The 13,819-nt window shown below is 45.1% G+C and overlaps 1 protein-coding gene across 1 annotated transcript in view; it reads left to right on the top strand.

The window, feature by feature from the left end:
• Positions 1–13,819, top strand: part of SMYD3 (SET and MYND domain containing 3) — a 744,013-nt gene that overhangs the window by 634,734 nt on the left and 95,460 nt on the right. The window lies entirely within an intron of this gene.

Genomic DNA, 13,819 nt, shown 5'->3' with positions numbered 1-13,819 from the left:
GGTAGTGTTGAACTGCTGAGAGTTAGGTGCTGGTGGATGTTGCACCCTGATTTGCAGTGGGCTGAGAACATAATTCTAGAAGGTGAGACTGAGAGCAGCCCAAGGGGAAGGGCACAGAGACATGCGAACCATAATCTGAGGTTGGAATGGCTCAGTCTCTAGCACAGAGCAAGGTTGCTGATGGGAAGGTACCTTGAAAGCACCTGTGACCAGGAGCGATGGCAGAGGGAGAAGGTCCCTGGAGAACCGGGGGTCCATCCTGGGCAAATCTTTAATTTCCCAGCTTTGCATACTGTGCAAATACCGTGTCAGTGCAAAGTGGTGAAGCAGAGGGAGAATACAGGACCAGACCTATGCAACGTAGGACAACGGGCAGAGAGAGGCTGTAAGTGAAGAGGGGCAGGTGGAAAAGTCAGAGCCTAGGGTACTTCCTGTTCCCGCTAGAGGAAGACTGTCAGGAGACATCTGGGAGAGGAAGTTCCCAGAGTCAACATAAGAATAGAAGTGAGTCCAGGGTCTAGGATATTTGTTCGGACTAATGGTAGGAAACCAGAAATGAGGTGCTTGGTCAGGAAGCCAGGCATGAGCCAGGAGCTTGGTGCCGAACCCAAAGATGGCAGAGGCTCCACCAGCCAGGTGGATGGCAGAGGTCCCTGCCCAGCCAGTGGCACCAGCCTGACCCTGAGCATGTTTTCTGGACTTCTGTAGGTGGTTTCCTCCACTGCCTGTGGGTGAACAGCTCTGGAATCCAGACTGTGAGTCAGCTTTAATCAAACGTATAAGGGATTGGCTTGAGGGCTGAGACTGTAGACTTTCCCATGAGCAGTGAAATGCCTGCTGAGTGTGATCAATCTTGTGGGTTCTCAGAAAATACGGATTGCATTCAAAGAGATAAGGCTTCATCTCTGAGCCTTAGTGTTGCAAAAAGAGGCAGGTCAGATGGTTGGCGTTACCTCTCTGAACTCCACAGCTTGCTATGAGAAGGCCAAACCACAGCCTCTGGGTGAGCGGATAGACTCCAGCCAAAAGACGCAGACTGAAAAATACCCTTCCTTCTCCAGGCCCCCATCAGCAGCCGCTGGCTCTCTTTGCTAGCGCTGCACTGACTCTTCTGCCTTATCTTCCCTTTCCTTTTGACACCCAGACTGCCCTGCTCAGGCCACTCTGAAGCACAGAAACTTTAAATGGGTCCACCACATCCATAAAGAAGACCACACACCTACAAGGGTGTCTGTTCTGCATGTATTTTGCAACCTTCTCTTCCCCATGTCTACTAGGGCCTCTTTGAGGCACTAACTTACCCCTTAAGTAACTGGCAGTTTGACTTTAAAGTTAAACAAAGAGGCCTTTCTTGTAAGCGAGGCCAAGTCGTCTCCACCAGAATATAGTCCATTATGTTTGGAAAACGTTTGGTTATATTTACATGGTGTTTGGCAGGTCACAGTCTCTCTGTAAATGTGTGCTCTGTTCTTACACTGGGTGACAAATTTCCAAGCCTCCCTTGGCTTCTCTTCCCTGGAGTGTGTTGAGGAGTTGCTTTTTGGTGGTATTTCAAGAAATCCAATCTGCATTGATCCACTTCACATGAGTGAGGTACGAATCATTTGCTTTTAAAGCTGTAGTTGAGGAAAAGGCTATAAATAAACCCGAACCAACAAAGTTAAGAGAAATGGGCAGGGTAGATGTTGTCATACTTTGCCTTTTTCCCCTTTAGCTCAGGCAGAGGTAAAAATAAGGAACGTGTGCAAATAGGTCAGGTACCCTGCAATGCCGTTAGCAATTTTAGAACAAAGGCAGGAATGGAGAAGTTGGCTGTGGTTTTCACCTCTCACAAGTGCACAAGGGAATTCACACTGGGTGCTCTCAGCCTCCGCGTCGGCTCCCTGCAGATGCTGGAGGTGGGCCTTTTGCTTACCTTTAGCCAAGGTCACAGCCAGTTAGCTAGACATGAGTTACCAAGGGATGATTGCGTTGCCATCTGCTGTAACAGTTTTACAATGTTAATATATTGTTTGCAACAACTAGATGGAGGTCAAGTCTTTCTTGATGATTTTGTCACTCCTGACCTTGGCTAAATTTTAATTGCTGACCTTAGAGGAGAAAGTGCTGCTATTCCATTTTTATCCAAATTATGGCCTTCAGCTCCCTTCTTGCTACTCTGTCATTTATTTTTACTCAGTAGATTTTACTCAGTTTTTATGGTGCAGCTCAACATTAGGTCCTTCATGTTTCATAAAACAAGTTAGAAATCACATACAACGAAATATATAATATTTAGTATTAGCCCATAGTGTGTATTCTGATAGTATCGGCATATATATGTGACTGTATATGCAAACTCATCTGTCCCTTAGCATTGCAAACATTAAGTGGAATGAAAATAATTTTAAAATACTTGATAAATTTTATTTAAAAGTTTAACTTAGTCTAATGTTAATTAGCCAGTTAGCAGTTCAGAACTTGGTACGCATTTTCCTGTTAAAGATGGTTACAGATTATGTAAGTTCCTCAGACTAACCCATGAAAGTCTACTCGGCCTTTGATAGTACCAGTGTATGGACTATAAATCCGCGCCCCCCACCCCGCCCTCCAAAAAGGAGAGAAAAATACAAAATTGAACGCATTGTTTTAAAATTTTTGTGTGTCAAATATTAATTCAATTTGACTTTACTTTCGGAACTGGAGAGTGATAAGGAGATACAGAGGGCTTTTCCAGCTTTGAAGAGGACTCTCAGGACATTCACACATGCTGTGTTCATTTCTTTTGCACGATTAGCATATGCTTATAGGGAAGGACCATTTAAGAGGACAGAAAGGTAAAAATCAGCCTCATCTTCAAACTGTTGACCCACTCCTTAAAGATAGGCATGGCTAAAAGTTTCTTTCTGGAAATGTTCTGTGTGAGAGTGGCCAGTGTGAATATATTCTGGAGCCACATAGACCTCAGTCTTAGCGTGGTGTCAGAGGATTGAAAATCAACAGTAATCCTAACCTTCGCCAGGGTCTCTCAGAAAACACGAACAGTGGCTCCATCATAATACACAGAATGTTTTCTTAAAGCTCCCGCTCCCCCTACCCCATTCCTTTTCTTCTGCTTTCCAAGTTATTCTTGACTCTCTTCCCTTCAGAACTGTTCATGTGGGCTCTTCCACTTTCTCCTGCACTTCTGCCTTTTTCTTACTTGTCTTGCTTGGGGAAAGACTCATTTGCAATAGGTTTTTTAAATATGCCTGCTAAGGTGGTGTATGGAGGAGTGCGGATTAGAAAGAGAAAAGGGAAGGGAAGCCAAGCCAAAGGTCCTCCTTAGTGTGGGGGGAAAACGAAGGAAGAAAAAAAAAAAAGGGATAACTCCCTAGCCCATGTTCTGTCACTTTTTTCACTTTACAAGAGAGTGTAGACATCTGTCTAGATCAGCTCCAGAAATAAGTATCTGAACTTCATCCAACACTCTTTCCAGATATGTTTGCCATTTATTATCTCTGATGAGATTTATAGAATTGTTTCACCTGATAAACGAATAACTGTTTTCTTCTCTGCTTCTCTTCTCTCCTCCCTACATCAGTTCCACCTTATGCTTTTTAAAAGATACATAGTATTTCATCTCATGGATATACCATAATGTTTAGATCAGTCTCTTGTTTCCATTTATGTGTACCATGTCAAACAATGCCATGATTAATTGAATCCATAGGGTAAATCCATAAGAGAAATTCCTAAATGGTAACTTGCTACATCAAATTTAGGTCCCCCTGAACTTAAAATAAAAGTTATATTTATTTTAAATTTGGATAACCATTTCCAAATTTTACCTCCCCCACCACCCACACCAAAATGTCACTCTTTCCTCAAGAAAATATGAGAAGAGATGACACTGATTTCCAGTGTATCTGTTCTAAAGCCATTTCAAAACCTATTAGGGCCTTCATCTATTCCTTCATCAAAGCCCACATTATAGGGTAAGATTTGTTGATATTAATTTTGTTGTCCATAAATTGTATTTTTGTGCGGGTGGGAATGACATTTTTGTGATGTACCTGGGGGAAAAAGGCAAAAGAACAAGAATGATGACGAGACTTAAGTTGTGATTGGAGAAAGAGGCAAGGGGGGTGGGCTATGAAATCTCCAAGGAGAAGAAAGCTGATAAGAGTGGGATTTCAGCTCAGATAGTTTTCTGTGCTTTGTTGTCAGAAAAATGGGGGCAGGTGGAGACAATGGAAGTATAATGCAGCCGGTAGTTTGTGTACCCGCCATGGTTACAAATCAGGGGTTTGCAACTGAGAAATTGCCAGTTAATTACATAGCAGCCCCATCAGTTTTTAATTTTGCAGGGGATTTTTTTTCTCCTTTTTTTGAGAAGCTTTGGAAAATAGGTTGATGATCTATAGGATCTCCTCATAACAGTACCTTCTACTGCTGTTTTCAAGCAGGCTTTTCTGAAGAACTCAGTTGTTCTTTCAAGGGTTTTTGTCAATGTAACATTGTGGTACAGGAGCCTGCAGAGCTTGCCGGGTGCATGTTACAGGGGGAGGGCCTGAGCGCGCCTTTGGAGCAGTCACATACCCAGCGCTTGCTCGGGCCTGCCCTTCCCCATGCCTCATCCCAGGTGCGTGTCACCGTGGGAGGACCTGAGCGCGCGTTCGGTGCAGTCACATACCCAGCGCTTGCTTGGGCCTGCCCTTCCCGACCCCGCGTCCCAGGTGCGTGTCACCGTGGGGGGACCTGAGCGAGCGTATGCGTGTCACCGTGGGGGGACCTGAGCGCGCGTTCGGTGCAGTCACATACCCAGCGCTTGCTTGGGCCTGCCCTTCCTGACCCCGCGTCCCAGGTGCGTGTCACCGTGGGGGGACCTGAGCGAGCGTATGCGTGTCACCGTGGGGGGACCTGAGTGTGCGTTCGGTGCAGTCACATACACAGCGCTGGCGTGGGCCTGCCCCTCCGGATCCCGTATCTCTCCGTGTTGCTCAGATGTTGTTAGCTTGCTCTCTGAGGACGCTTGTGTCGTTGTCTCTGACAACAAAGCTCACTCCTAGAGCGCGGGCAGGGTCCTTGGCTGTTGTATCTAGTTTAGAACTTTCCTAAGCCATGCTCACCGAGTAGGACCAAGAGGACAAATCAGAGCCAGTTCTCTCCCCAGAAGAGGAAATAAGTATCTGAACTTCATCCAACATTCCACGTGTGTTGTTTGCCATTCATTGTCTCTGATGAGATTTATAGAATTACTTCACCCGATAAATGAATAAATGTTTTCTTCTTTGCTTATTAATGTAAACAGTAATCTTTTAGCCACTTAATCATGTTTTCCATGCTTTCGTTTTCAGTTAAAGTATCTTTAGTGGAAGACCCTCTATACACGATTTTGAGCTGTGTATGTGTGTGTTCATATGTGTGAAATACTGAATTATCTGGCATGCCTAATCAGGGCCTCTTTCTGTTTGCTGTCCATTCTGTAAGGTTTATTTCTTACTGGGACACTGGGGCAGTGATCACCTGCACAGTGAGGGGGGAAGGAGCCGTCAAGACCCAAGCATTTTTTAAAACTTTTAAATATAAGCCTTATAAATTTAATTCTGAAAGACTTTCTTAATTCAGAATTTAGGCATAAAATAGTGCAATGAGAAAGGAGGTGAAGGAGGGGGAATAGAGAAAGAGGGACGATGAGGAAGAAGGAAAAAAGATATGACAATGACTAGTAGATACTTATTACACCACTGACTTGCACTTAGGCCTTATTACTTGCGTTTTACTTTTATGGATAACCCAGAGCTAATAGGAGGGTTTAGGCAGGAGGATAACAGAGAACATTATGACCAGTTTCTCTGGCTCTTCTTTTCTTGGAACAAGAGAAATGAGACCATCTCTGCTTCAACCATCTACTCCTCTAAAGTACCTTGACTTCCTTTAACCCTAACCACCTTGCTTGAGATGCCACCTGTACATTTGGGTAAAGACCTTCATTGCCCAGCTTTGTGGAGTGGTTCCAGCCCTGAACCTGCTGGTTGTGTGAGAATGACCCAGCCTTGTAGTCTTACTTCTGGAAGAAAAATCTGGGACAATCTACATGGAACTGGCATAAGCTCTGGCCCTTCAACACCTCTGAAAAAGAGGAGGCAGGGTGCCTTGGGCCTTCTCCTACTCCTGAATGTAGCAGCTCTTCTGACCCTTGCTGTTACCTCAGGCATTGGAACAAGTATTCCATGTGCTGACAGAGCTTTGGATGACAGCAGACAGGCTTAAGTGATCTGGCAGCTTCACATAGCACGCCTTCGTCTAGCTTGCCTATTTCCCATCTGTCTTAAGGATGAAACAAAATGATTGGGTGCTGCTGATGTATGTGGAGCCCCTACTGGGGAAGGGGAGGTGGCCCGTTCGTTGCTTCCAGCATGCTGCTGCGCATGGCAGAACATGCATACAGCCTGTGCTTTCTGTCACCTCCTGGCCATACATCTCTGTAGTGTTTGTCACTCCTGGCTACTAGAGGCCACTACTCAACCATCTTTCAGAGGACCCCATCTTCTGTTTCACTCTGGATGGCATTGCCAGAATCCACTACTGAGCTTTATTCTGGTAACTCTCCATGTAGCAAGCGTGCTGGATGTAGTCCACATCCACTTTCAGACAAGAGAATTGAGAAGCTGCTTGTTCCTTCCCCGTCCCCGTTATGAGCTCCAGTGTGCAGCTGTCGTCCTGCCCCAAGTCTGTGTGTGTCTTTCCACATCAGCACTGGCAGGTGTGGGGCTTTGGGAAATGAGATATCTGTAGGAACCTCAATCTTATTTGTGTGCAAGAAGTCGAATGTGGCCTTTACATATGCCTTGTCCGGTAGGAGACAGAGCAAGAGATATCATTTGGACTGCAGAAGCCTGCCCATCTTCTCTTCCTGATTCTCAGCTTACTGCATGGCCTCCTGGATGCATAGATCATGGTTGATTTGAATGGGCACATCTCACGTTCCTGGGTCAGGCACTTACTCATTTTTTTCACCAAAAATATTTATGGAGACCTACTTACGTATATGCACTGTGGCAAACACAACAGGCAATATGAAGTCCTCGTTCTGGTGGAGACTTCAACAGCCAGCTGAGAGGCACCTCTGAGCAGCTCCAGAAAACCAGGCCTTTGAGAAGCTGAGGAGGAATTGCTGGACTAGCTCAGGCCTGGCCAGTGACAGACAAGGTTTTTAGAGTGCTGGAGTAGGAGGCCCTTCAGTGGATCAAGTACTTACCTCTCTTGGAGGTCCCTGATTGATTTTCAGGATTTCATTCATCATTCTACTACTTTCAAGTCTCATGTAGAGAAGTTGGTGCCTCTGATTGTCCGAAGCCCTCCCTAATGCATTCTTGGAGCTGAAACCCCCATTTAGCTCCACATTGTCATCCTCTGAGCTGAAAGGGTACCCAGAAGCCAGGGCCAGCATGCTCAGGCCTTGGAGTGACTGAGGTAAAGCTGGAAGCTGTGCTCATGACCAGCTTGGTGGGTGCTAGTTGGCCACCCGAGGAAGCCTTCTCCCAGAAGCCAGGGGACACTGATGGGGGAATATCATCATTTGACATGACTTGGTTTATGCCGCTATTTTAGGGTAGCCTCATTTCCTTTTTATTTTATTTTGTTGAGACACAGGATCTTGCTCTGTTGTCCAGGCTGGAGTGTAGTGGTGCAAACACTGCTTACTGCAGTGTTGACCTCCTGGGCTCCAACGTTCCTCCCACCCCAGCCTCTCGAGTACGTGAAGGGGGAACCACAGGCACACACCCTGACAACAAGCTAATTTAATTTAATTTTTTTTTTTGTAGAGGCAGGATCTTGTGATGTTGCCCAGGCTAGTCTTGAACTCCTGGGCCCAAGTGATCCTCCCACCTTGGCCTCCCAAAGTGCTGGGATTCCAGGTGTGAGCCACTGCACCCAGCCTGGGATAGCCTTCAAATCAAACTGAAACTCTCATCTGCCTTTACTGTAAAATCATGTGTACAATAGAGGTTCTGCCCTGAGAGATGATCTGCCTAAAACACTTTTGGGTTCTTTATACCCAGTTACAGTTGACCAAGTGATTAAGTATCAACAAAAATTGTGCAGTGGCATTTCTGAGAGCCCCAGGACTGTCTGGGGTGGTGCCAAGAAAGCCTGTAATATGAAGTTAGTTGGCTTTACATCTGGCCAGGGTGACCTGTGACAGCATGATTCCACTTGAATTTCTCATTTCTGCCCCTCCTTTGCCTCCCATCCTTACCTGGGACAAGGATATCAATTCCTTTTTCCCCCCAAACCCCAAGTTATACATAATTCCCACCCATGTTTACACTCTTCCCTGGCTCTTGAGCCCTCAGGCTATGCCAGGACCCAGGAAACCCATACCTTTTCTCTGTCATCATCAAGACAGCGAATAGGCTGGGCACAGTGGCTCACCCTTGTAATCCCAGCACTTTGGGAGGCCAAGGCAGGCAGATTGCTTGAGTCTAGGAGTTCAAGACCAGCCTGGGCAACACGGTGAAACCCCATCTCTACTAAAAATGTGAAGATTAGCTGGGAGTGGTGGCATGTACCTGTAGTCCCAGCCACCAGGGAGGATAAGGTGAAAGGATCGCTTTAGTCTGGGAGGTCAAGGCTGCAGTGAGCCGTGATCACACTATTGCACTCTAGCCTGGGTGACTGAATGAGACCCTGTCTCAAAAAAAAAAAAAAAAAAAAAAAAAGTAAATAGCAGAGCTCCTAATTTCAAATCAGTAGTGATAATCCTGCACTATTGCCACCTTAGAGAGGCCCAAGTTCTGGCAAGAAGTACAATGATCAACACTGGGTTCTAGAGAAGTTTCCTAAGTGCCACCTGACTCCCCTTTTGGTCCATACAACACAGAACTGATCTCTGCTGGAAGTTGGAAGATCTGCCCCCCCCCCCCCCACAAACCCCCTCAAGGTAACTGGAGGTCTTCAAACCTTTATTTTAAAGCACTGTGTAAAATATCCTCACGATGCCACTTTCCTCCATTTGACCTTCACCAAATCCTGCTCTTTCAGATAATCCAATCCCCTCCTTTAACACTCAAGCTCCCAGTCAAGAACCATGTGCTAAGGGGAGCTGCTGGATTTCCTGTGACACCATGAGTCATTCTAGCTTGCACTTAGTCTACTGGGAAAAGTTCAGACCACGAAGGAGTCACTAGAATCTACTTTGTACCTTTGGATAACTTCCTAGTGAAAGTTTTTCTCCAACCTGGAGGGACCCCAGTCCTGTGCCTCCTTGGTAGCAGTATCCAAGGAAAACAGAAGTTCCTAGCTGTAGCTTTCACTCAGCCCACAGATGCTCATGGTCCTAAAAGCCTTCCTGAACTCTAATGTTTTAGGTACTAATTCCAGGGTCTGTCTTGAGAATCCATTTGTTTTTCTGTCCTTCCTATCCTCCTTGGAGAGCTTTCATTCTGGCTTATATACTTTCTCTCTGCTCACTGTCTACGTTCTACATTCTCCTCTGCTACTCCTCCCTACTTGCAACAAGGATACCTGTTTGCCTTTACTCCAAAATCCCCCACCTGTGGACCAACCCCACTTATTCCCAGTCTACCTTGCTTGGCTCTTGAGCCACCAACCCAGGCCAGGACATAAGAAATACCTTTTGTGGGCCTGGCATATTGGCTCACACCTGTAATCCCAGCACTTTGGGAGGCTAAGGTGGGAGGATAACTTGAGCCCAGGAATTCAAGACAGACGTGGGCGACACAGCGAGACTTCATCTCTACTAAACATGAGAAAGGTAGATGGGTATGATGGTGGTAGGCACCTGGAGTCCCAGCTGTTTGAGAGGCTGAGGCAGGAGGATCCCTTGAGTCCAGGAGTTCAAGGCTGCAGGGAACCACCACATGCTCCAACTTGGGTTAAGAGTCAGTCCCTGTCTCTTAACAATAACAAAAATCCAGTCATGGTGACTCATGCCTGTAGGCTCAGCACTTCGGGAGGCCAAGGTGGGCAGATCACTTGAGCCCAGGACTGGGACCAGCCTGGGCAACATTATGAAACCCCATCTCTATCAAAAAAAATACACGCACACAGAGAGAGGGGGAGAGAGAGAGAGAGAGAGAGAGAGAGAGAGAGAGAGAGAGAGAGAGACAGAAAAAATATCCAGGCACGATGGCTCAAGCCTATAGTTCCAGCTACTCTGAGAGGCTGAGGTGGAAGGATCGTTTGAGCCCATGGAGGTCAAGGCTATAGTGAACCATGTTCATACCACTGTATTCCAGCCTGAGCAACAGCGTGAGACCCTGTCTCCAAAAAAAAAAAAAAAGAAAAAGAAAAAAAGACAGACTTTTTGTTGGATTTGCCTGACTTTCAGTATAAACAACTTCCTTGTGGAACAGGATGGAAGCCACACTCTACTCCTGGGGCTCGGTCACCTGAACAGGGAAACATTTGTTTGTGTTCACCAGTGTGTATGAGCAATATATATGATCTGAGAAATCGTCCTTAGGCTTCCTACGTTGTGAAAGCATTTCCAGAATAAGAACATTTTCCATTGTAGTTCAGTTTTTTTTAAAACTTGAACAAGCCATCACTGAGCACTTTGACTTTCCTGATAGAAAATCTTCAGTTTCTTATTACAACAAATTGTACTCTAAGCAGCAGGATATCAAATCCTAGGGAATCTTTTGGGATGCATTGAATTTCTCCTGTTGAATCAATCTCTTGCTTGGCTGCCCCTGCAGCTACCAAGCTGCTGTCTTTTCTTTTTCTCACCTTGTGGAAGAGAAAGTAGGAAAAAAAAAAAATCCCATTTCCCCTGTAGGCAACCAAAAGAAAATCTGGTGGGCTTGAAAAATGGGTAATGATGGATAAAACTTTGAATGCCTCAAACACATTCAAACCCATTTTAATTTTATATAAAGGACACACTTCATAATTTGTTCTAAAAATATGGTCAGCACACTTACATGCTATTTGTGTATTTTCAGTAAAGTTCATATGGAGTTTTCAGAAATTCCCTAAGGATAGATGGATGGGACCTCAGTCCCACTGCAAAACTAAACTAATTTGTCAAACCTCATAATATTTGATCACTTGGGAGAATGGTGATGCCATTTATAATGAGCGGTAAGAGGTCCTTGAAAGAAATAAAAAGTGGGGTATAAATGACCCCCAAATTACTGTTATTTAGAGCAAGGAAAGTATCTTCTGGGCTGGTTAGTACAGAGCTCTTGAGTTCGTGAGATAGAATGGAAAAATGTGTACTATTCTTATTGTTAGATGTATTAAGGGAAATGGCCCAGCCAGGTTCTGGGGAACTGAAGTAGCAAGAGTGGCCAGCTGTAGCCTTTGAACAGGGAGAGAGCAGGGGCTTGGGAGCAGTGAGGGGAGTGGAGACAGTGCCCTGCTCTGCAAAGAGGGAAGCAGATAATGGAAATTGCTCTTGCCGCATGAAGGACACCAGTCACATTAACGCTGCCCTTCAGTCTGAAAGAGGAACAGATCTGCTCTCACCTGTAATTGGAAATAGCCCATAATGTCCTCCCAATCCAAGATAAACTGGATTCAACAATCATAAAAGCATCTGCCAGCTGTTGGTTAGCAGCATCTTTCCAGGGGAGTAGGTGAAAGGACTTTAAGGACTCTACCTTTCAACTTTTTAAACTGAAAAGTAATTGCTGTTATTAAGAGGCTACTGTGGACCAATCAACTTGCTTGTCCTTCTAATCCTCACAGCCAGAGTAAGAAGGATGTTAACCTGTCTTGTCCTCTGTGCCAGAGGCTGAGGCTGAGACTTAGTAACTTGCCCACTCCATGGCAGAGCCAAGGTTCAAACTCAGGCCAAGGATTCATTTATTTTATTTTGGCTGTAATTTTTTAAAAGCATTTGAGTCAGCCTGAACCCAGATTGACTTTGTTAGAAAGGTATAAACTATTACTACACTGCAGAGGGCTCCAGTGGTCTTTCCACTACACCATTCTGTTTTCCTGCCATATGACTGTATGATGATAATTTTAATACAAGGAACAGAAATCCACCTGAGAGTAACTTCACGCAGAGTAGAATCTGCTGCCTACACAACTGCACAGCCAGCCACAGGTCATTGTGACGGAATTCAGGGATGCAATCTGGGCCATCAGACTGATGTCCGGCTCGTTTGCTTTCTTGTTCTTGCATTGTCTTTCCTCTCCCTCCTCCTTTCCCTTCCTAGATGCTGTCCTCATTCTTCCTCACAGTCTTGTCCACAGTGTGGTGAGACAGATGGCTTCCAGCAGCTTCTTCCCCCTACTCCGTTCATGTTCTGTTAGCCGTATAACAAAAGAAAAAGTTCTGTTCCCTCCAGCTCCAGATTTAAAGACGATGTATTTGGGATGGATGGCTTTGGCCTTAGTGGGTCTCACGCCCAGCCCTGCCTGGACCAGGGGAGACGAGGTGCTGGCAGCCCTGCCAATAAGACAGGTTTGGAATGGGACAGACATTCTTGAAAAGCTAGGAGGGTGGGTGAGCTCTGGACAAATCAGAAGAATAGATGTCCACTGTACTATTCCACTCAGAAATAGTCTAATAAAAATTTCAGATAGAAAAAACGAAGAGGGTAAAGAGAATCCAGTAAAAAGACTCTAATACATGAGAAAGAAGGAAGCGGCAGCTCTCTGCCATTATGTTACATACTGTGGATGGAGCTTTGCAAGAGCAGGTTCTTTGAATTTCCAAGGGAACACCAGGACCCACTTGAACTAGACCACAAACCAGCCGTTTAGGAGGAAGTCTGAGAGCTGGAAAAGGAAAAGATGGATCTCTAGAAGGCAGCTAAGGTCCTACCTGGAACAGAGAAGTTATGTTAGGACCTGAGGTACCCGATGGCAGTGTGTGACATACTCCCTGGAGGTTCTGCAGTTCCCCTGTGTGCTGTCTCCTTCTGGTGACAGGCATTAAGTAATACAGCCAGAATGCTACACAATGTAGCGTTTATTTTGGAAATGCTACGAAAAGAGTACACCTTGATATCAGCAAGGCATTTGATAGTGTCTCCTGGTACATTTCCTATAGATGGAAAAATATGAACTAGTGAGGTTAATTTAAACCTTTTAAATAGCTATTTCTGAACCATAGTCATTCACAGATTGATAGACCCCTTTGGGGAAATATGCAGTGGGATACATGCCTCAAAGCTCAGGTTGGTTTTTGGTCCCAAGTCACCATTTTCATCAAAAACTTCGTGAGAAGAATACGTAGAAGTCATGGATATCAAATACGGAAGGGATTCAAAGCAGAGAAGAATCTTCTGGAGAGCTGAACCAAAGTTCAAATTAATTCCTTACTCAGAAACATTTGGCCACAGAATGAGTAGGGGTACAGGGAAAAGTCTTCATTTGGAAATGAAATTCAGTAATAGGCTGGAGACATTTTTCTAGTGTTTTGTAGTAGAATATTTCTGTTGTTCCAGTAGCATTAATTTCTGCGTTCTTTCTTACTATGACTTCAAATGGGTCCTAGCCATGTAGTGTGTGTGTGATTGACTAGAGGCAGTCTGTCTGTGATTGGCTAAAGTGAGAAAAATCATGTTTCCTTGGTCATGTGACCCGTGTTAGACAGATGGCTTCATGTTGCAGCCAGTGATGGTCGTCCATTCTTGGCCTTTCATTTGAGCCATTAAGAAAGAAGGCTTCTCCTTAACTACTGCTCACAACTGAGGAAGCACAGAGCCCTAGGCCTGCAGGCTGTTAGGCTTCTTGGGACTAAAAGAGAGAGATCAGAAGAAAAATAAAAAGAAACCAAGGAAGTAGAGGTGAGAAATGGAAAGAGAAAAACGGGATCCTGATGACACTGTTTAAACATTGCCTGAGACCACATTTACTCCTGTACTGTTGA

This window comes from Rhinopithecus roxellana, chromosome 8 (assembly GCF_007565055.1).
Source record: "Rhinopithecus roxellana isolate Shanxi Qingling chromosome 8, ASM756505v1, whole genome shotgun sequence".
NCBI classification, from domain to species: Eukaryota; Metazoa; Chordata; class Mammalia; order Primates; family Cercopithecidae; genus Rhinopithecus; species Rhinopithecus roxellana.
This window is presented reverse-complemented; position numbering and strand designations above follow the sequence as displayed.